This window comes from Micromys minutus (assembly GCF_963924665.1).
Source record: "Micromys minutus genome assembly, chromosome: 1".
Taxonomy (NCBI): domain Eukaryota; kingdom Metazoa; phylum Chordata; class Mammalia; order Rodentia; family Muridae; genus Micromys; species Micromys minutus.
Window position 1 is genome coordinate 87,435,334 of NC_137969.1, and position 20,929 is coordinate 87,456,262.

A 20,929-nucleotide genomic window follows, 5' to 3' on the forward strand; every position below is an offset into this window, starting at 1 on the left:
TCCTCCTCCTCCTCTTCCTCCTCCTCCTCCTCCTCCTCCTTCTTCTTCCTCTTCCTCTTTTTTTTAGATAGGGTTTCACTGTGTAGCTATGAGTATCCTTAAACTCACTTTGTAGACCAGGCTAGCCTCAAACTCAAGAGATCCACCTGCCTCTGCCTCCCAAGTACTGGGATTAAAGCTTGCACCATTATACCCAGCTCTCTCTCTCTCTCTCTCTCTCTCTCTCTCTCTGTGTGTGTGTGTGTGTGTATGTGTGTGTGTGTGTGTTTATTTGTAGAAGTATGTTGTCTACATGTATGTAAATGTACATGCCTGGTATACAAGGGGGCTAGAATAGGGTAGCAGATCCCTTGGAACTGGAATTACATCCAGTTGTCAGCCACCACATGGTTTGAAGACCAGCCCTAGATCCTTTACAAGAATAAGTGCCTTTTACCATTCAGTCATCTCTCCCACCCCTCAATTCCTCATCTATGTATAACTTTTTAAAGAGTGGGTTAACATTAGTGTTTATTTAACTATTTTGTGCTATTTTCTTATAAAGATTTATTTATTATATATGTGAGTACACTATCACCATCTTCAGAAACACCAGAAGAGGACACTGGATCCCATTACAGATGGCTGTGAGCCACCATGTGATTGCTGGGACTTGAACTCAGTCTGGAAGAGCAGTCAGTGCTCTAAACTGATGAGCCATCTCTCCAGCCCTGGTGCTATTTTCTTAATAGTGTTTAATGTATATAATCTTTCCCCTCAATGTGGCTTTTATTTACTCTAAGTTATCAGAAATAATAAATTCATTTTCTCCTCTAATCTCACTTGACAACACAGAAGATTGCTGTAAGAAAATATGTAGATTTTCAACACACAAAAATCAGTAAGATCTGCAGTAGACAACAGTTGGTGCCCTTTATATACTTCAATTCAGATCTCCATAATTCTTCCTTTGAGATGTCAGTCCCAAGCTCAGTTACTTTACTGGTGCTTCTGACCCACCAACTATAAGGTACAGTCACCACAATTAATTTGCTAGAATCACAGAACTCAAACCAATTTGAGCTACAGAGGAAAACTGTATGTCGGAGAAGGAGCAAACAGAACCCTAGAAACCTTTTGTCCAACTGTCTGGAATCTCCAAGCCAATCCTTTCTGCCCCCTCTCTCTCTTTGAAGTAATCATTTAGGCTTCAGTTCTCTTTCTTGAAGGTTGGGCAGTATGGGTGAGTTTCAATCAAGTGCTCCCTAGATCTTTTCTGAAGCTTCTGAGAGGTTCCAGCCATGAATCAGTTCATGAGCACACAGAAAGACATCATTTTGAAGAATCTAAGGATAGTAAGAGTTGTTGGGTACAGAACAATAATAAAGACCAAATATATATTTCACAATACCACATTGCTGGCTAACTTCTTATACAAGACTATATAAAATATTATATAAAATGTATAGTTATTTTCTCTTTTGGGGGGATAACTGGAAGAAAGCAAAGGTGTTCTCAAATTGCTGTATGGTTTTAAAACCTGGCATTGATGTAAACAGATATTTGTGATAATTTGAGAGAATAATGATCCTTCTCCAGCCCCTCATCACAACTACAAACATTATACAAATAATACTTTTAAGAGTGTGAGCATCATTTAACTTTGTGAAAAATAGCCAAACATATTCTATAGTATTGGTTATTTATTGTCTCTCAAATATAAGAAAAAGATAGAATTTGGACTAGGGTGGTAACTTCTCAGTAAACTATTTGCCATGTAAGCATGAAGATCTGAGTTTAATTCTCAGGATCAATCCTAAAAAGCCAGGTGTGCTGGCCCATGCTTTGTAATCACAGCACTGGGGATAGAGATAGAAGCTTCCAGGGGCTTGCTATTCAGTCAGACCAGTCTATCACATATGCAAAAGAGCCAGTTGGGATCACTTACAGGACTCAGGTAAGTTTAGTCCACACGCTTCTCTCCATTTTCTTCCCTTTGTTCACTTTCACATTCATCCTGAAAGTCTATGTGCTTCTGAACAGGTGTTTTTTATTTAACTGTTTTCACTTGTGAATTTTTTCATATGTGCATGATTTTCTTTTCTCCAGTTAAGATTTTTCTTTACTTACATTCTGAGAGGTAAGAGTTATTCCATAAATGAGTATTATGTGCATGTGGTTTTTTTTCCCCCGTAATAGTACTTTTCGTTGTTTCCCTTAGTGATGCTAATGGAATGCTAAGATCCTACTTAGTATAACTTAAAGGAATATTGACCAATTTAATTACTTTATCATCTGTAAGTTGTCTGGGCTGAAATGAGACAGCTTAAAAACTATGGTCAATACAGATCCCCGAGGATCTGCATAACACGGTGCAGAAAAGTCAAAAATCCAATTAATTTTAGCATTTTTTTTTCTTCTTGACTCAAACTTACAAGCATTCAACAGACTGTTCTACATTTTTTTTTTTTTTTGTACCAAAGAATACATGGGAAAAAATTGTTAGGAAAATAATTGTTTAGAAATTTAGAGGCCATGCTGTAATTTACATAAGAATCATCCTGCACAAGATTTTAATCCCAGTACAGAGGCAGAGGCAGGCAGATCTAAGTTTAAGGCCAGCCTCATCTACATAATGAGTTCCAGCCAAGGCTATACAATAAGACCCTGCTCCCCTCCCCCCAAAAAAGGGGTATGGAAAAGGAAAATGTATGCCACAGAAATTCTACTCAATGCAAAGTCAAGATATATCAAAAATGCTTGATTTGCCATAAAGCTGATTTCCAACATGAGATTTACTCTAATTTTCTTTTCTCCAATATTAAAATTTTATAAACTTGAACTGTTTTTCTTACAGAATGTTGTTCTTTGAGTTTTTACATGATTTGTTTTGAACAGGGTAGTTGAGAGGTGAACACTAAACAGCACTGTCAAATGTGCTTAGCTGCTGGGTGCTATGTGACTTCAGAGTTAGGTATGTGATTTTAGGGTTAATACTATGTACTTGAGTGAGAATCCTAAAATGTTGGTTAAGCCCGGAACTCACCTTCACTCAGTAACTCCTCAGGCCTCTCTCCTGTCTGCCCCCATACCTGCTCCTGACCCCTTGCTCCCCTCTCCCAGGTCCCTTTCCTCCGGCCCCCATGACTATTTTGTTCCCTCTTCTAAGTGGCACTCCTGCTGTCAGCCACACTGAGGAGATTAGGAGGCCAGTCCTACTCAAGTAGAACAGAACTTGAACCCCACCAGGCCCTAGCCCAGTTAGGCTCTGCAGAATTAATGCTCAGAGGAAAAAAAAAAAAAAAAAAAAAAAAACAAAAAACTGCCATTCCTGGTTAACTGCCCTTTCTGAGGTGTGTTTTAAACTTTTATGTTTAGTAGCATAGAGGGGCCAAGGAAACATCACCTTGAGAAGACTGAATAGGAACTATAACAGAGTGAAAGTGAATCCTGTTTTGAGTATAAACACCTACGGTCACTCTGAGTGACACCCCAAACTTTGTGGCCGTCAAGTGGATACTTTAGGAAGATAACAGAAAAACAAACAAAACAAAACAAAACAAAACAACAAAAAACCACCCAGGAACTCGATTAAAAACAACCGAAATCTGTACTCATTTTCACATGCTTAAAAAAGAAACAAAGGTAGCATTTGTACCTCAACGCGGGCTATACTTAAATCCCAGCATTTAATAAACAGACAAAAAGATAACAAGAAAAAGAATTTATTAATTGCTTAAAGAAATGGCCTGTTTTTAAATTTAAAACACTTTCAAATATTTTTAAAATAAATTTACCTTTATAGATTGCTTTGCTTCAAATTTAACCTTTAAATTAGTATTTATATTTGACACATGTCACAAAGTATTATGTATATTTTTATTTTTACCAAATACTTTGTCACTTATATAAATATGAGGAAAAGTACTTTTTTTTTTTTTGGTAGAGAAATAGCAGATTAAGAGGCATATTTGAACTTAAAATGTCTTTTAACTACAGAAATGTATCTGCAGCAAGATGAAAATCCCATGTATGGAAGTCTTTACTGTTCCATTTTTGAAAACTGGATCTTCAAGTCCGGCAAAAGCAAAATTATATACTTGCAGGAGCTTCCTTTGTGGTAATGTGTGTGCCTGTTTCTAGTGTAAATCAAATGTGTGTTTCTAAATGCAATCTGTATCTAACCTCTCTACTATATCCTCACATTTCAGCCCTTGCATCTCACCAAGGGTCTCAGCATCCCTGAGTGCCTGCCCTGAGCAGAGTGTTCTGCCCATGTTATGGCATCTGCAGGAAAAAGGCCACAGTTCCAAGCAAACATCAGACCTTGTCCAATTCCAGCTCTTATTCCTATGCCTTACTCTTTCACTGCACCTAGTGGCTGTAAATTAAGCACAGCTGTGAACACTCGAAATCTGTCACCTGAAATGTTTAGTATCCTCTCCAGATCCGTGTACCTACAAGGCCAATGCATGTCCTACCTGTCCTGTGACTCTAACTCCTTAGTCTCTATCTGTCATTGCTTAGCCTTAGATTAGCCACATTTAAGAGTCTGTATACATGTGTCTAATAGGAAATGTAACTTTCATTATCATTTTAATGCATTCATAGGGCTCAAAAAAAAAAAAAAAGTAAAAACTTGACCTGTGTCACTAATAGGACATGATTTTCTGTATGTGAAAATAATTCTTGTTGCCTTTGCAAATGTGAAGTGAGGCAGATTAAGCAAAGCCAGGCCAGTGTTTCTCACCTGAGGCTGCCCACTAGCCTTCCCCAAGGTGCTTTATTGACACTTGAGTACCAACGCAGTGGGCTCTTTATTGAGATATGGACTAAACATAGGAGGTTTCAATTTCTCTTGTGATTTTAATTTGCAGCTGAGGTTGAGAACTTACATTAGTGACTACAGAACCTGGCAATCAACTCTCCATATAAAGAAGATAAAAGCCTAAAGAAAAATCATAGCTTAATTCTGCCTATTAAAAACCAAAATGTCAAAGACTTGAACTTAAAGTTGTTCATGGGTTGGGGTTGTAGCTCAGCAGGAAGCTTGCTCAGCATGTACAAGACCCTGAATCCATTCCTTAACACTGGGAAAGAAAAAAGTCATTAACAGATTATTAACATAACCTTGTTTGCTTAAAAGTCTTGATATCTGTCAAAATAACCAGTGATAAGCTGTAGTTTCAAAATATGATAGTAATGTTTATGAATAATATAAACTCAGAATGAAAATTACATTGACTAAAGCATTTTAGAAAATAAACATGAGACTCAAGCATATTTTTAATTGGCATAAAGTATACAGAGAGGACTTTTACAGTATCCAACAGTAAATTGTCTAAATTATGCTAGAAAGACTTAGGGGGAAAAAGAACCCGAATTTCATCCTAATTTTAAGGTTTAAGGGAAATAAGCAATTCTACAATGTTCTAAAGCTCATGTTACCAGAGAGCTACCATCTTATCCAAGGCTGGAATTCGCATATTTTAACAATTTGCCTGTTTAAGAACAGAAGTGAATGAATCTGATACACAAGTGTTCTTCCCAATGCTTCAGGATGCTTAGGATCTCTAGGCTCATCCTGAGGTTAAGATAAGCTGCCAGCCTTTGAAGTCGTAGTACTGCTGCCCTCCTGTGGACTGTTTAGGTATTTGACAGTGTTTCTGTGAAGTCATTGCTGACACTCTAGAGCCATTAATTTTATTTTAGATCAGATAGAACACTAGCTCTCTTCTGCTTTAATGAAGGTAGTAATTTTTTGTTCCACAATACTTAAATATGGGGAAATATAATACTTGGGGAACAGGTGAATGTCTAATTCCCCTTCTTGCTTGTTTACATACAGCAAGTGAATGTACTGACACAGACAATGCTGAAAAACTATTCACCTGGATTCCTGATATGACTGGACAAGACCCAGCTAAACCTGAGTACAGGTAGTAAGACTGGTGTGAGGAATATCTCCGAAGACTATTGTACATTGCAATGCTAGACCGTGTGCTATAAACAGAAGCTCTCGTGTTTGGGGCTTGTGGCTTCACTGGGAACTTAAGGGATATCAAATGCAAAGTATGGTGCTTGGAAAAAATTAAGTCATCTGATTACCTACCTCCACCTGTAATGTCTCCTCAAAAATATTAAATCTGTACTTAAGGTGAGCTTCAACCATGAAGAATTCCCTGTTTAGACTCCAATAGCAATATACTTCCCAAATTGATGTGCAGGTTAAATAATCATGATTTTGTTAAAAGGTGAACACAGATCAGAGAAGATAGTGTGACCACCGAATGTGATCCTGCTGGCCTTTGAAGCTTGAGGGAGAGAGCAAGCCAAACACAGCTTGCTTATAGACAAAAGAAGCGTTTGTGTCTGATAGTACCTTGATTTCAATCCAGCAAAAATGTTAGATTTCTGCTATTCAGAACTGTTGAGAATGTTGTGTGTGTTAAGATATCACATCGGTGCTAATTTGTTACAGTAGTGACATGAAATTTGTGCATCAACATATTAGCTGGCAGCATATAATTATGACCACAATAGTTTGGCCTTTTCAGAAATAGGGAAATGGCTCTCAACTTTGCCTGTACAATAGAATCATCTGAGCCACATTCTGAGACCAGCTAACATAGTACTTGCTTGCAGGAATGGGACCTAAACCTAAGGATCACTCTTTTGGTGACCAAAGCCACAATATGGTACTGTGTTAGAACGTGCCCCAGATCAAACATAGAACTGTCTTAGGCTTCCCTTAAAAGTATGTTCATATTAGTGTGCTATCTATTCTGAGACTATATGCCAGATTCCAAACAGAAGGCCTAGACCAACTTCTCAAAGATGCCAGGGTCTAGACTTAATCCATTTGACCTACTAAGCTGGTTGCGGATCTTTCTTTTCCAGTTAATAAAAATACACTGTATTTACTTCTAAATGTCTGGTAAGGTGCAATTAAAAAAATAATGCCTTAACAAAAGACTTTCTACCTGGGTTAACAGCCTGGTTTATAAACCTGACTCAGGAGAGTGTTGCCAAAAAATAAAGTCTACATTACCAGTTAATTATGAAAAACTATCCCAGAGTGACAATTTTACGTAAAGGGCTACAAGCACCCAGATAAAACAATAATTGAGAGGTGTTCTGGTTTCATTTTGTTTCTCAGAGCATCAGGATATGGCATAGCCTAAGTATTCAATGAGGATATTATGATTTTTAAAATGAAAATAAATCCTAAACCATTGTTTTTGTGCATTGATATTAAATTCCACTTTCTAGCACTTAACTCAATAAAGAGCCAGAATCATGACCTGGGGCTGTTTTAAGCATATTTTCAATACAATTAATTGGGAGCTTTGAATAGGGTGGTATGTTTAAAAAAAAAAAAAGACTTAATGTGTAGTTAATACCACAGACTCAATCTCTCATAGAGGAGCTGCAGTTGGGGCAAATTTAAAAAAAAAAAAAAAAAAAAAAAACCCAGCTGAGAGACTTAGCCATTCCCACCAGCACATCCTGGGACTTAGAACATGGATTCTTCAATCAAAAGCTTGAAATAGCTTTGCAGCTGCAGGGTACATCATAGTCACTGGGAAGTCTTTCCAGCAAATGCTCCAGAGCCTCCCACTTCCAGCAAAATGGGCAAGGCAGCCATCCGGGGTAAGGCTACTGGGATGAAGGCTTAGGAAAAGCTTCCTGAGCAGTTGATTTGCCACCAGTTATTAAAACCCACCAGCTTGATATAGTTGTACCCAGGTAGTTCATAGTTGGCTATGCAACTCCTATGGAAGGGGCCACCTGCTTTCTTCCTGAAAGTTCTCCAAGCATGAATCCTGCCTCTCCACCACTCCCCATGCTGGCAAATCTCTGAACAGTTTTACAGAACTGTTTCACCGCCTATTGAAGGGTTGAAATAAACTATCAGTGGAAAGTAGAACTCCATCTGCTACAAATGCAACTGAAATTAGCCTGCTCCCCTTTAAGGACCACATGACAGCATGGTTAAGTAAGTTCCCTGCAGCAACACTGACAAGAAGAGGGTGAGAGTCCACAGCTCCCTTGGAGCCAAGAATAGTCTTCCCGTTTAGTAACATCCCTCAGTCTAGAGCTCCCACCTCTGTCTCTGCTAATCTTTCACCTTTAAAATTTCATTCCTGTCTTAATGACCTTCATTTTAATGTCTGTCTGTAGCAACTTACTTCCAATTCCTTATGATTGGCACAGCAAATTAACTTTGCAGAGCCCACTTCTCATTGCCACAGAATTATGAATGAAAAATAATAGAAAAAACACAGACACGATAGATTGAATGTAGCAAATTATTTATTAAAGCCAACACTTAACAGACAGTTCAATAGCAACTAGTTTATAACAATACTACATGTCAGAAATTGTAACTGAGGCTATTTTGCAAAAATAAATTACAACAATTAAAAAATCCCCACTAAGAAATCTTTAAGTTCTGCAGCCACATACACATGCATAAAAGAACTTAGGAAAGTGTGATCTTCCTTTTCTGCTCTGCCTCTGTAGGACATGACAGGCTGATGCTGACCAGACACCACAAGGCTCTGAGGCTGGTGCTTTTCCCCCTACATCATAACCGATTTCAAATGGTGCTAGACAAAAACAGACTCTGAACACCAGGAGAAATCGGTCAGCCTGTGTAAGAGATGGACCAGTGGTGTTCTTCAGGTCTGATTTCAGCTGTGCTGCAACCAGTGCTCCACAGATCTTCCAGGTACAGGCAGGCAGTACTGATGTGGATGAAGCAGTCCTCCATGTACAGAGCCCTTTACCCCCTTCCTTGCTACAATCAACACCCGGAACATTACTGGACAATGAACAGTGCAGGCCCAAGGTACCCTCCTCCACCCATGAAATGCTGGATAAAGTGTATCCCTCCGTGCCCCGATCACACCCCTACATTTATTCTGAACACAAACACTTCCTCACTATCACTGCCTCTAAAACAAACAGACTCAAGAGCAAATTTCACTATTCAAGTCTTCCCTTGATTTCCTGAAGAAGAGAGCCAGTCCTGTGTACAGCTGTTCCTCTGTAGTCCACCCTCTGCTGTGCTGCAATTCTTACTCCTAAAACACTGATTTCAAATGGTGCTAGATACAAAGATGGAAAAATCTAAGCCACCATGTGAAACCAGCTTCCAGAAGAAGAGGGTCTCATTGAAGAAAGCAGAGAAGTGTAGTCAGAAGAACCAGCCTCAGCCCTGAGAGTCATTTTGTCTGACAGAGGCAGATGACAGCCATGCCATGCTGCTCAAAGCAGCATCAGAGTCACAGAGTCACTTTGAGCAGATAAAACCAATGCAAAGCTTGTTTCCTGTATGTCTTCACATTAGTCATTAGAGATTATTATAAACAATGAAATAAAAGAACCAAATCCATTCAACACATGTACATTTGTAATGTCTTGAATTTATGTAGTATTTCCCAAGATACATAGTGTCTGTAAATAAATTACATTACTTCAAGACAGTGACCTATGAGATGTTAACAACTGAACCTAAGTAAGTCACCTGTGCCAGGACAACTCTTCTACAAGTATTATTCAAAAAGAGCATGTTCCTTCCCCATCTCCATTCCATGACCCCATAGCTGGCAATTTCATTTAACCCTTAATGACTTTAAAAAGTCTTATAACTGTATTATACAGATGATCCTCTAACACAAAGACACATTATGTTTAAAAATGTATCTTAAAATAAGATTCACAAGCTATGTTCCACATTGGACTGCCTCTTTGCTGTGTGTTTCCTCTGATGTCACAACCCAGAGAAAGGAGACAAAGAGTAGAGCTGTATTTTTCAGGTTCCCCAGCAACTCTTTTTGGCGTCTGGTACAAGTTTATTATTATTATTTTTTAATGGCTCCTGGCTGTTATGGGGTAATAGAGCAAATATGATGTGAACATCCCCAGAGTCACAATACTTAATTGTCCCAATGAAGCAGGTATTATTCCAGTGTCTGCACAAGAAACTGTAGTCACAGGATATGATGAGTTAATGTCTATTGCTTTCCCTCTGCCCACTGTTGCTGCTTGACCCACAGCTTGACTGTGACCTCCTTTCTCTTGAACTGAACTCTGAGCTAGACTAGGGAAGGGGATTTAGTTCAGACAATCTGGATGGGAGTGGGAAGACTTACTGTAAACATGCTATACCTGGGTAAAGATGAGAGCACATGGTGTTGTGCAAGAGGTCAGGCAGTCTAAGAGAACCTGCTTTTGTTCTTTTGCCTCACTGGTGCCTTTTTTATTCTTCCCAGCAATAGAGAAGATGATGGCAATGAAGCCTAGCAATGCTGACACTGCATAGGTGTTAGCTTCTCAGAAACTGGGCCAGCCAGAGGAGAGACAGAAGGCCCAGCAGCCTCCCCTAGGGCTTTCCAGGGCCTTAGCTGCAGAGGAGTGCAGAAGGACTGGGTGCCTGAATGACACTGACACTGGTTGTCAAAATTAGGGCCTGTGGCCCCGTGATGAGGAGGGCTTTAGGTCATAAATAGATTAGATGGCAGTTATGAATAAGGGTCAAAACCTTGTAAGTAAAAGGGAAGATGAGATTTACATATGATAATACTCAGCTCTTCTGATTTCCATTTCAGCCAAATTTTCTTAGCAGCTTCCTCTAGCATCCTCAACCCCACCCCCACCCCCACGCTAAGGAGAGATATCCTGAAGGGATCAAGGGCACACCCTTCCTCCCAGATGGCTCTGCCTGGGCTGGCATCTGCTTTTAGCAACTCTCCACCTCCTCCCTTACCATCTCAGATCTGGAAAGCTCTCCCTAAGGCTATCCCGGTTTACTAGCACTTGGAAAACACCTGTTTCTTTTGGTCCTCAGCATGGCATGTAGCTAGTTCCTTTCTTCCCACCCAGAAAATAAAGTGTCTGGCAAGGGAAAACTACCAATGAAGGAAAGGTAAGGTCTAGGGTTACACCCATGGACTGCAAACCCTTTTTTTCTGGTAAATAAGAATCACTGAAAGTGATTTATGCACGGAATAACAGAGAAGGGAAAGAGGAGCAGTCCTAGCATTTAAACCTTTTGTCCATCCAATCCCACTCAGGCTTCAGAACCCTATAAACGCAGGGTTCCTGTAGTCAGCTAAGCAATGTCCTTTTTCTGAAAAAAGGTGGTGATTCCTCACTAGTTTGGAAAAGCTGGATAATTTGATAAAGTCTAGAACTCTGGCACCAGACCTGAGAGTCACCTGAATGTCTAAGAGGGAAGTCCATAAAAACCTATGGCTGTTAGGGCTCTGCTCTCGGTGAAAATAATGGAATCTCCCTCCTCAATTAAATGGCTTCAAGTAAACTTTAAGTTACAGGGTTTGATGGGGTTGTCTAGAAAAGAAACCCTGCTTTACTTAGTCTGAACAGGAGGGGGCAGAGGTCTCAGACACCGTTCTCCAGTCTCCATAGTTTCTGTACCTACTTCTCCTTGGAGGCCATGCTACCCTCCCATGACAGGACACTGCTCTGGTAAGGCAGAGCCAGAGGGGTAGAGGCAATGTCACTCCTTGATAAATTATAACACCCGAATGGCTTCAGTGTCTTCATCTGTAAAGAGACGCTAGGGAAAATTGGTTAGCACCCGAATGTGCCCACGCACAGCCAGAGGCAACAGCAGCATGTAAGAGAGGTATGGTAATCTGGAAAAGTCACATTCTGCTTAGATATAAAATTAACACATAGAACCCAACCCATGAAAGTCAAGCAGTACAAATAAAGGTTAACCACTGTTCATGGACCACTGGCTAAAAGCAAAGATCAAAAGGACTACTTATATTTTAGTCTATGGCTGATACAATGATTTTTAGAATCCTAAATATCCTGGGCCCAGAACAGAAATCCCTAAGATGTGGAAAGAATATGGGTTTGAGGAGAAAATACTAGCCCCGGGAACCTCACCCTGCTGGCCCAGCCTATGCTGTTCGATGTGCTCACATGCAGAATGTGGGAAGGTTCCAGCCAGGCAATAGCCTTTCCCTCCTGACCCAGCAGTGAGTGCTGAGTCACAGCTATGTGCATGATGAGAATTCCAGCCAGGGTGGGGGAGGGTGCAGAAGCCTGCCATCCATTTCCTTGCCTGCCTCTGAAGACTGATTTAAGAGTTCCCAACAGTTGGAAGAATTCATCTTTGGAAGAGAAAAATAGGGAAGGTCTTTTTTTTTTTGAAAGAAAAAGGAACATCTTACCTCCAAAAAAGACCACCTGCATATATACACTGAACAGGGTGCCTGGCTTCTTGTCACTCTCAGCAGCAGCCCAGGCAGGCCCAGCATCCAGGATATTTTGTCTTTAGCTGTCAGGGTAGGTAGAGCATGTTACCAGAAAGCTGTGGCTAATGAATCAGAGGAAAGGGTTAAAATGAGGAGTATATACTGAAGATTCATCAGTAAAGGGGACTTTGAAGCTTGTTAGCCTAAACTCAGTGACCACCGACTCCCAAAGTGGGCATAAGATCCTTGAAATTCAGCATGTTCCTCAAGTATATGCCTGAGTAACTAAGGGAGAAGTAAAGGTTTCAGAAGCCTGTGGGGGCTAATACTCCTTCTCCTGACTCCACTGAATCAGAGATAACGACACCTATGTTCCTGTGCAGTAACATTCCTAAAAGGTAGGTCTTCTGCCCCCTCAGTGCTACTGAACAAGTCTTGGGTCTCAAAAGCTCTCAAACTCAGTAAAATTCTGTACAGGCTAGACAGGGCATGGTGCCATACTGCCTTCTGGGATGAAAGAGAGAAGCAAGTAGGTGGTGAAGAAAGAGAGAAAGAAGTACAGAGTGAAGGCCAGAGGGCAATGTACCCTGGCTATGGCAGAAGACTTTGTTCTCATAGGCAAAAGAAGCACAGTCCAGACTATTTTTGTGGAAGCTGAAGCTTGCCACAAGAGGAAAGTTAAGCCTGCCTGTAGTCTCCCAATGCCCATCAAAGTTTATGGCCATAGATCCAAACAACCCACTCCATTAACATTCTTAAATAGTCTGTACGGCTCAGAGGAGACAGATTCAGTAAGGAGATACCAGGTCAGGACAGAGATACTTAAGTCCAACTTCCTTACCTCTCATTTAGTCAGGACTGGTCTACTACTGCCAAGAAACAAGGTTCCTGTTTTCTGAGATGAGAGACAGGCATAACATCCCATCTGGTGCTGCGCTCACCAGACCACGTGCTTACTCTCTAGATTCTCAGGAGTCCTCAACAACAAATTTCTATGCAACAAGCCTTGCTCCTCCAGTGGAGGGCAAAAACACTCATAGCAGAGACATCAGTTCACCATCCTCCTTAGAACATCCCTAAGGAAGTCAAGGTGGTCCACTGACCTCTCAGTGGTAGTTCTGCCCAGTGCCTGAGTACATACCCAGCAGTTCGTAGACCGGGGCACATTGTGATGTACATGTGCTGCACTGTCTCAGGTCAGAGAAGGAGGCTGAGCTTAGCAGAAATAGGTCTGAGCCTGTAGGCAGCAAAATTCTCAGTGTTTCATCTTTGGCAGGCCCAGCCAGCAGTAGCACCTACACTGCTATTCTAACCCTCTTCTGTTATGACTTCTGTCTGCTAGTCTCAGGAACAATGAGAAGGAGGAGGTAGAGGGTTAAGGGAGGTAGGAGGGAGGAAATAGAAAAGGAGGGAGAGGAGAGAGAGAAGAGGCAGAAGAGGAAGTTCACTGTTTAGTGCATTCCCATCAAATCAAAGGGAGAAAACACACAACTTCCCTTTTATAAGCATTTCTCTGACCTCTTTCATTTGGATTCCTTCTCTGGATTAGGAATATTTTAGCACTTGGCAGGGCAGGCACGCAGGTACCCAGTCAATTAGGCTCTCACAGGCTCTATAAAGCCTGGCATGTTTCCTGGGGACATTACCCAGCATGCCCTTTCCCTTGTTGGGAAGGCTACACCCTCTTGTTTTTGAAGATTTTTTTAACTATTGTTTGTTGTGTAGCAGATTAAATTCTTTGGTGGCTGAGGAAGCAGCATCTGTGGGGGAGGGATAAAGGAGAGAAGGGGGGTACAAAAAGGAGAGAAAATACAAGTAACTTCTATTAGGCCCAAAAGATTAAATGCATTCCTTTCAAACCCAAAGTTCACCTGTTTTGGAGAGCAGCCAGTGGCCAGAGGCAGTGTCCTCTCCTCTGTGCCAACTCACTCTGACCTTTCTTGCCTAGCAGAGTGACATTCAAGGTCTTAGACATCCAAGGCCTTAGGATTTGAGCTGCAAAGAAACAACAGCTAATTAGGTTTAGGATTTGCATACCTAAACAACTACTACCCCCAAATTAGGAACATACTATATGCTGAGGCCAATAGGAAACTAAACCTGAAGACAGAAGGGTCCCTGCAGCGGGCAGTCCATTTACACTCCAAATCAACATCACTGCATTCACTGATACCAAAACTGTACTTCAAGAATGTAGCAATATAACTGCAAAGGCAACTATGTCAGCTTCCTATATCCCCGGGTTCTGCATCCCGGCACTCCAATCACTGTCCATGAACATGTGTATATATATAAATATGAACTACATCTTTACCTTATATATACAGCCTTTTTTGCCACTATCTACTAAAGAATCATTAAAACAATAATTTGACAGCATTTTCTTTGAATTAGGTATTAGAAGACATCTGGGCATGGTTTAAAGAGTTCTTAAAAGGGTATGTGTAAATTAAGTGAAAGTAATTTCATCTCCCAAAGGGACTTCAGCATCTGTGGATCCAATTCTCCATAGATAAATGACTGTATTCAGAAATGGCTAAGGAATACAAGAGAGTAGGAAATAGAAAAGGAAGGAGGAAGAAAGTCAATAGTAAGTGTGAACTTAAGATACAACTCCATCTTTCCCGGCCTGTGGACGTGTCCAGGCTTCTGATACTAAATATTCAGTTGACAATAATGCAAAAGGACACAGGATTTCCCATAATTAATACAACTTTCATTGAGCCATTAACTAATTATTTCACACTCTGGAGTTCTTCTAAGTAGTCCATCTACTTGAACATGGACCTAAGCTTTTCGATCCATGGACGATGCCTATGACTGTCAGAGCTGTAGGTTTACTTGAAACTCTTCTAGAAAATCTCATCTGATCTTACTTTCTCTACCACCCAGAATCCTTGTCAAGAGCCCCCTTCCCTGGGAGGAGCGGCCGAGGATAGGGTAGTAATGATACAAATGTAGGAATAGAACAGACCATCCCTGGAAGATACAAGACACAGCATATGCTTTCTTTCCTTCTTGTATGAGAATTAAGAACAGTTCCTGAGCTCAGTGGCAGAAATTCTATCTCTCTGCAAAGGTAAATGTGTTATAGTCCCAGGTTCTAAGCCTACATGGTCTCTCCCTGTCTCCCACCTTAAAGATACCACAGAGGTAGCTGGGGTTGATATGAGGTAGAACTAAGGAGCCACTTTATATCCTAGTAACTTGGCCACACATAGTTTCAAAGTACCATAGCCTCAGAACTAGGCAGACCTGACAAGAGCAGCCGCTGTCTCCTCAGGAAATTCTATCTTCCTTTGGGAACTCAGAAAAGTTACAAACAGGCTTTTTATAATATGTACATGAATTTCTCTCACAACTTTGGGTTGGATCCACCCTCTTTGTATTCTCCAGGTGAGTAGAAAGAACCAGCTCTAACACAGTACAAAGTAATGGAAGGCTGCTAAATGCATCCTCCACCAAAAGTGCTCCCAAGTACCTTCTCAGTCATAAACAATTCTTTCAGGGAACACAGAGAGATAGACACATATAAACAGACACAGATGTTTGCTGACACTGTCTAACTTCATTTGTTCTGAAGGGAACACTCTCAGAAAGTCTAACCCTTCATGCCTAAGTCCATGATAAGTGAAGGCAAACACTTCTCAAGCCCTCCATCAGAGTCCTGGGTCTATTAAAATAAAGGTCACTAAGAGGTGAATAGCCAAGAGGTAATACAGTGCAATCAATACTCAGCCCCAGTTCCCTTAAAAGAATAAGGACTGTTTTCAGGACTCAAAAGGAGCCTAGGGACCACCAGTCCTTTCACCTGATTTTCATAATCAGGGGAGGCCCATTCTCCTATACTGATCATGAGGTAGGGGTTCTGATGATAGTATTTCTAGCATTCAACTATGCCAGTGCTTCCAGTGGGTGATATATATCAGCCAGCAAACAGGTAACACAAACATGATACACTTGCTGAGAAAGCTCCAGGCATCCCTCACAAACAGGATGAGAAAACCTCAAAGATGCCACAGTGAGACTTCCTCTCTCTAATGTGCAAAGTAGGAAATGAAGTTCTCAGAGATGCAGAACACTGTCAAGGACCTCAAAGCTCCACTCCAACCTTTGGTCTAGCTGGATTAGGGAACCCAGGTTAGAAATTCAAGTGAGTGGGCTCTTCCTGGCTCAGTTCAATCATGACAAGACCAATGTTACCTCTCTGCTCAGTGTTGTGCAAAAGACCCAGTGAACCAGCTAATGTGATGAGATCTGTGTAGTGACTTTAAGGCTCCTTAAAGCTCATTACATCCTTAAGACTGTTCTACACATTCCCGGGCACAGCCATTCAGACAGCTTTAGAGATTTTTTGTCATATTGTAGCTAAGATAGAGTCCCAACCATACAAGAAAAGGAAGATAAATAGATGCAAAGTCCTCTGCACAAAGGCAGGCCTTGAACACACGGTTTGTCCATCCCAACCCTGCACCACAGCTGCCACATGCTTATCTCCTACTTGTCTCTAAGAGGGGACAGTGTCATTTCCTGCCACCTGGTGAGTCCTCACCAGCTATCTCCACTCAGTTAACCCCTTCTCTTCACCGCCACCCATCCAAAACCCATTCCTAACCACCCACTTAAGGGCCATCACCAATTATCATTCACACGAGTACTAGAGTGCCTCTTTGGAACTAAACTTGGTTGCTGTTAGGCCTTCAAGAGCTCTCCTTTTTCTCTTAGAAACTTGGGTTCATTTTCCTGACCTTGAGTTTCTAGTTAAACAGAGCCTCCACAAATATTCAGGACAGGCCTAAGGGGTAAGATAAGTTGGAACCTCCAACAGGATCATCATTCAAAACCTGTTTCATAAGCAAGTAAACTGAGGACATGGGCATGAACACAAAACAACATAAATCCATTTCCCATAACTTACCTCTCCATGTTGTAACCTCTAAACACACACACCCTTATCCCTATGCAGATTTTGGTACCTTCAGCCAGTGACAGCTCCTATATTTTGAGTAGTCCCAAGTAGCAATGTTAGGCAGAGGAGGGAGTTGCATAGTCTGGCTAACCTTAGCCACCTCTTCCTTAGGTAAACAAGTTCTGAATCCTGAAGTTGAACACATGGAGCAGAAGCTCTTATGGCTTAACACCACTAGCCTGCCTCAACCTCATAGAGCACATAATGTACACAAAGCATCTAACTACAGACGACTTGTCCCAACCTAGTCCTGTCCATTCCCTGTAGTAACCATGGTTCCAGAAGAAACTGCGATTCAAACTAGCCTCCTACAGGCACGTACTCACTGACTTAGCAAAGACCTGGCCTGAATACCCCTTGTGCTGCACAGATGAGAGGTGTGGTGATTAGACTGAGGCACAATAGCAGCTGATGCCTGATGAGGGCTAGAGAGGAAAAAGGCTAAGCTAAGAGCAGCTGTACCAAATGAAAATAACATTAAGCTGGTGACTAGGAGTCTGACCTCGCCTCCCACCAATTCCTAACCTAGTACATGCTTTTGTGAGCTACCAAGAACTTGTAAGGATTTGTTAAATGGCCAGAGAAAAGAGGAGTTGGTATCCATACCAAGTCTAACCTTTTGGAAAATAGCCCAACTAACACAGACTTGGCTGTCTATCATCTGGACCTCTTCTTTCCACTCTCCTCACTACAGTGTGTGTGTGTGTGTGTGTGTGTGTGTGTGTGTGTGTGTGTTGTATTCTATGGCTATGCTGTCTCAGTTTCAGTGCCACAACTGTCTTCTAGAACTTAGAGACTCAGAGGCCAAGGAAAAAGTGCCAAGCATGCCTAGATCCCACTCAAGGCTTGTTAACTGTCCTTTCTGGCTGGCAACATATGATGCTGTCTGTTACACAGCAGAAGCTAGGCTTGGAACTAGGGGTAAGGCATTAGATTGTAGTTAAGCACATCTGGCTCTAGCCCTCTAGTGGGTATCATCTTGAACTAGGTTTATTCTTCCTAGCTGCAGAGCTGATTGAATTTACCTCTCCATTTAAATCTCAGTCCTTCCAACCCCCCTGCTGTCCCTCATATACCACTGAGGCAGTGACTGAACTTGTTCAGCTCCTTGAAGTAACAGACAACTCATCCAAACTGACTTTTCTTGCCAAGGACCTCAGAGCTTGCCTCAAAGGGAGAAACAAGACAATTAAACATATGAGGTCTTCCTTGGAAAGTAGAGAGTGGGAAAGGAAGAAGAAACACATATACATGGTGCCAGCAGAGTAGCTGCATTAGATAGCTGGGGTTGAGATATCACAGGTATCTAGTAGAATTATCCAGGATTATTCCTTTTCTCCTTAGATACTAGATCTTTGGCTAATAGTTAGTTCCCACTAGCCCTATTGGCTAAGAACACTGCTAGCAATGATGGACAGGGACTTTTGAATGTCATAGCAAGCACCTGCTGCTTTCTGCTTTGTGTTTACAATGGGCTTGTCTTCTCAGTTCTTAACTCAACATTGCTGTCATTGTAAGGCAGAAGAAAAGCATATCCCTTTGGAGTGTCTGGGGATATTTTTAAGACAATTGAAGGCCTAAAGCAAAAAAAAAAAAAAAAAAAAAAAAAAAAAAATTCATTCACAGGAAAATTCCAAGTAGGGAAAAATCCAGAATCCAGCCCAGTCTAAACTCTAGATCCCAGACTTAGCCTATGCCCCTTTAAAGCTCAGTGTGTCCAGAGTAAGACAAATACCCATTCCGAAAAGGAAAGAGCATGTTTGCACCCTGGGCAGCTCTCAGGACCTCAGGGATGGTATGGAAACTATATCCCGAATAAGCTCAGGTTAGCTGTCAGTAGCCAAGGAACTTCCTTTTCCTGACTGTGGGAAGCCCAGGTACCCAGCTATGACCATACCCTGTCTACAGTGCTGCCCAGATGCTTCCCAAACATTTCATAGCCTAGCTAGTTGAGCAGGCGGCCCTTATGCTAGTACTCTGCTAGCTACCCATTTACAGAAAGGCCAGGGATGGGAGGATGGATAACTGTTAGAGGTTCAAAGAACTTTAAGGAAATAGATCCAGGGAGCAGCAACATTCCACCTTCCTTAGAGGCAGGATCAGACCTTTGTTGCTTCTATTTTCAACCAGCAGCCTGATATTAATCTACCAACAAGACCAGGTCCATGTTATATTAGACTGCACTTGAGGTCAAGGGATCACACAAATTGGTGGCTCACTAGTACCTACAAGAAGGAAGACTATTTAACCTACCATGCCTTACCACTCAACACCATGAGCTTTTATTTACTAATTACTTTCTTTCCCAACATAATTGCCCCTTCCTGCCTTGCTTAATTGAGATGAAAGCAAAGAAGAAAAGAGAAAATAAATATGGCTGTTGGATCAGTAGCCGAAAATGTTTTCACTCATCATAAAGAAAAGTCAAAGGGAAGAACAGGAAGGATTAGATGAAAACAGAGAATAAGAGGTCCAAAAGAATGAAAGTCAAAAGATATCTTTGAGCAGAGCAAATCAAGCAGGAAACAGACAAGATACTGGAAACTGGGATTTGACGTAGGGTATAACCACCTTTGGCCACATGGTCTTTCCTTCTCTAAACATGGCATCCTACTGGCCCTCATCCTAGCAACCTCATCCAGCATGACTTTTCATCTACCAGCATCTGAAACAGAAAAAAGAAGAGTAAGTATGATAGACCCAAGCCAGATATAAAAATATACACTTTTCAGCCCTTGGAGATACCTTACTCTCCACATTGTAGTTATGATAGAAGTCCCATAGGGAAGAGAAGACATGTCTGCTGAGATCTGCTTAGCTCAAGGCTATATATAGTTGAGGTTCCTACAGCCTAGTGATTTGGAACTAGAACTTGGCAGATCTATGCCAGGTGCTGGCCAGGACCATCCTCAAGCAGGCAGCTAACTAGGAGCCTCAGCACAGGCTGGGCACAGTGAATCCACAGGGTCCTTCATGAGGCTCTTAACACTCCTCACCAAAGACATGCCTCCTGGATCCATTTTAGAGAAAAATGGCCTCTTAAAGTATGAGTCTAAGGAAGATGTATGATGGCTGAACACTGAATTCCAACATTTCCTTCTGAAAGACAAAGGATGGGCACATAGGAGAGGAAGAAAGAAGGTATAGCAGCCCAGGATAAAAACACCTATTAAACTTTGCATATTTGAAGGCAGAAAAGAACATATAAAAATGAGGATGAACACTTACCCGCAGAAAGCAGGGTGGTCAAGCAGGTCCTCTTTGCTGTTCTACAAAAATGGAAGCGAACTGCTCTAGTATGATGGCTTAGATGCACAAACATCATCCTCAGCTGAGCCTGAGTTGCCAAGAGATTGTCACCTACTTATTGATGGAACTGTACTCTGTCGAGTTCTCTGTTAGGAAAAAAAAAAAAAGGTAGGTCAGCTGGGCTCAGCACACAAAACCAATCAAGCCATAACCAGCAACTGAAGTTCTATATAGCCCGTGGAACAATAGTCCTCTGCTGTGACAGATGCAAGATAATACTGGCCAGAGCAATGTGGAGAAAAATCAGTGGGTACAACATCTGACCCAAGAGTACCTCTCCACCACTGCTTTGGCAAGTAAACATGAGACAACAGAGTTCTCTGAAGCATGGCGGCTAAGCTTTCATCATATGCATAGCTCAGAACCTAAAAGTATGACCCCCAAGTTCCCAACTTCTACACCAATACAGCTTTTCTATTCAAAATGTGCTCTACTC

At 41.5% G+C, this 20,929-nt stretch overlaps 1 long non-coding RNA gene across 1 annotated transcript in view; it reads left to right on the forward strand.

Annotated features, from left to right (window-relative positions):
* Positions 1–5,888, forward strand: part of LOC308436902 — a 15,169-nt gene extending 9,281 nt beyond the window's left edge. Inside the window, exons 5-6 of the long non-coding RNA XR_013975540.1 lie at positions 3,979–4,099; positions 5,828–5,888. This is a non-coding gene — a long non-coding RNA (uncharacterized lncRNA). The remainder of the gene's footprint in view (positions 1–3,978; positions 4,100–5,827) is intronic.
* The last annotated feature ends 15,041 nt before the right edge of the window (positions 5,889–20,929 follow it).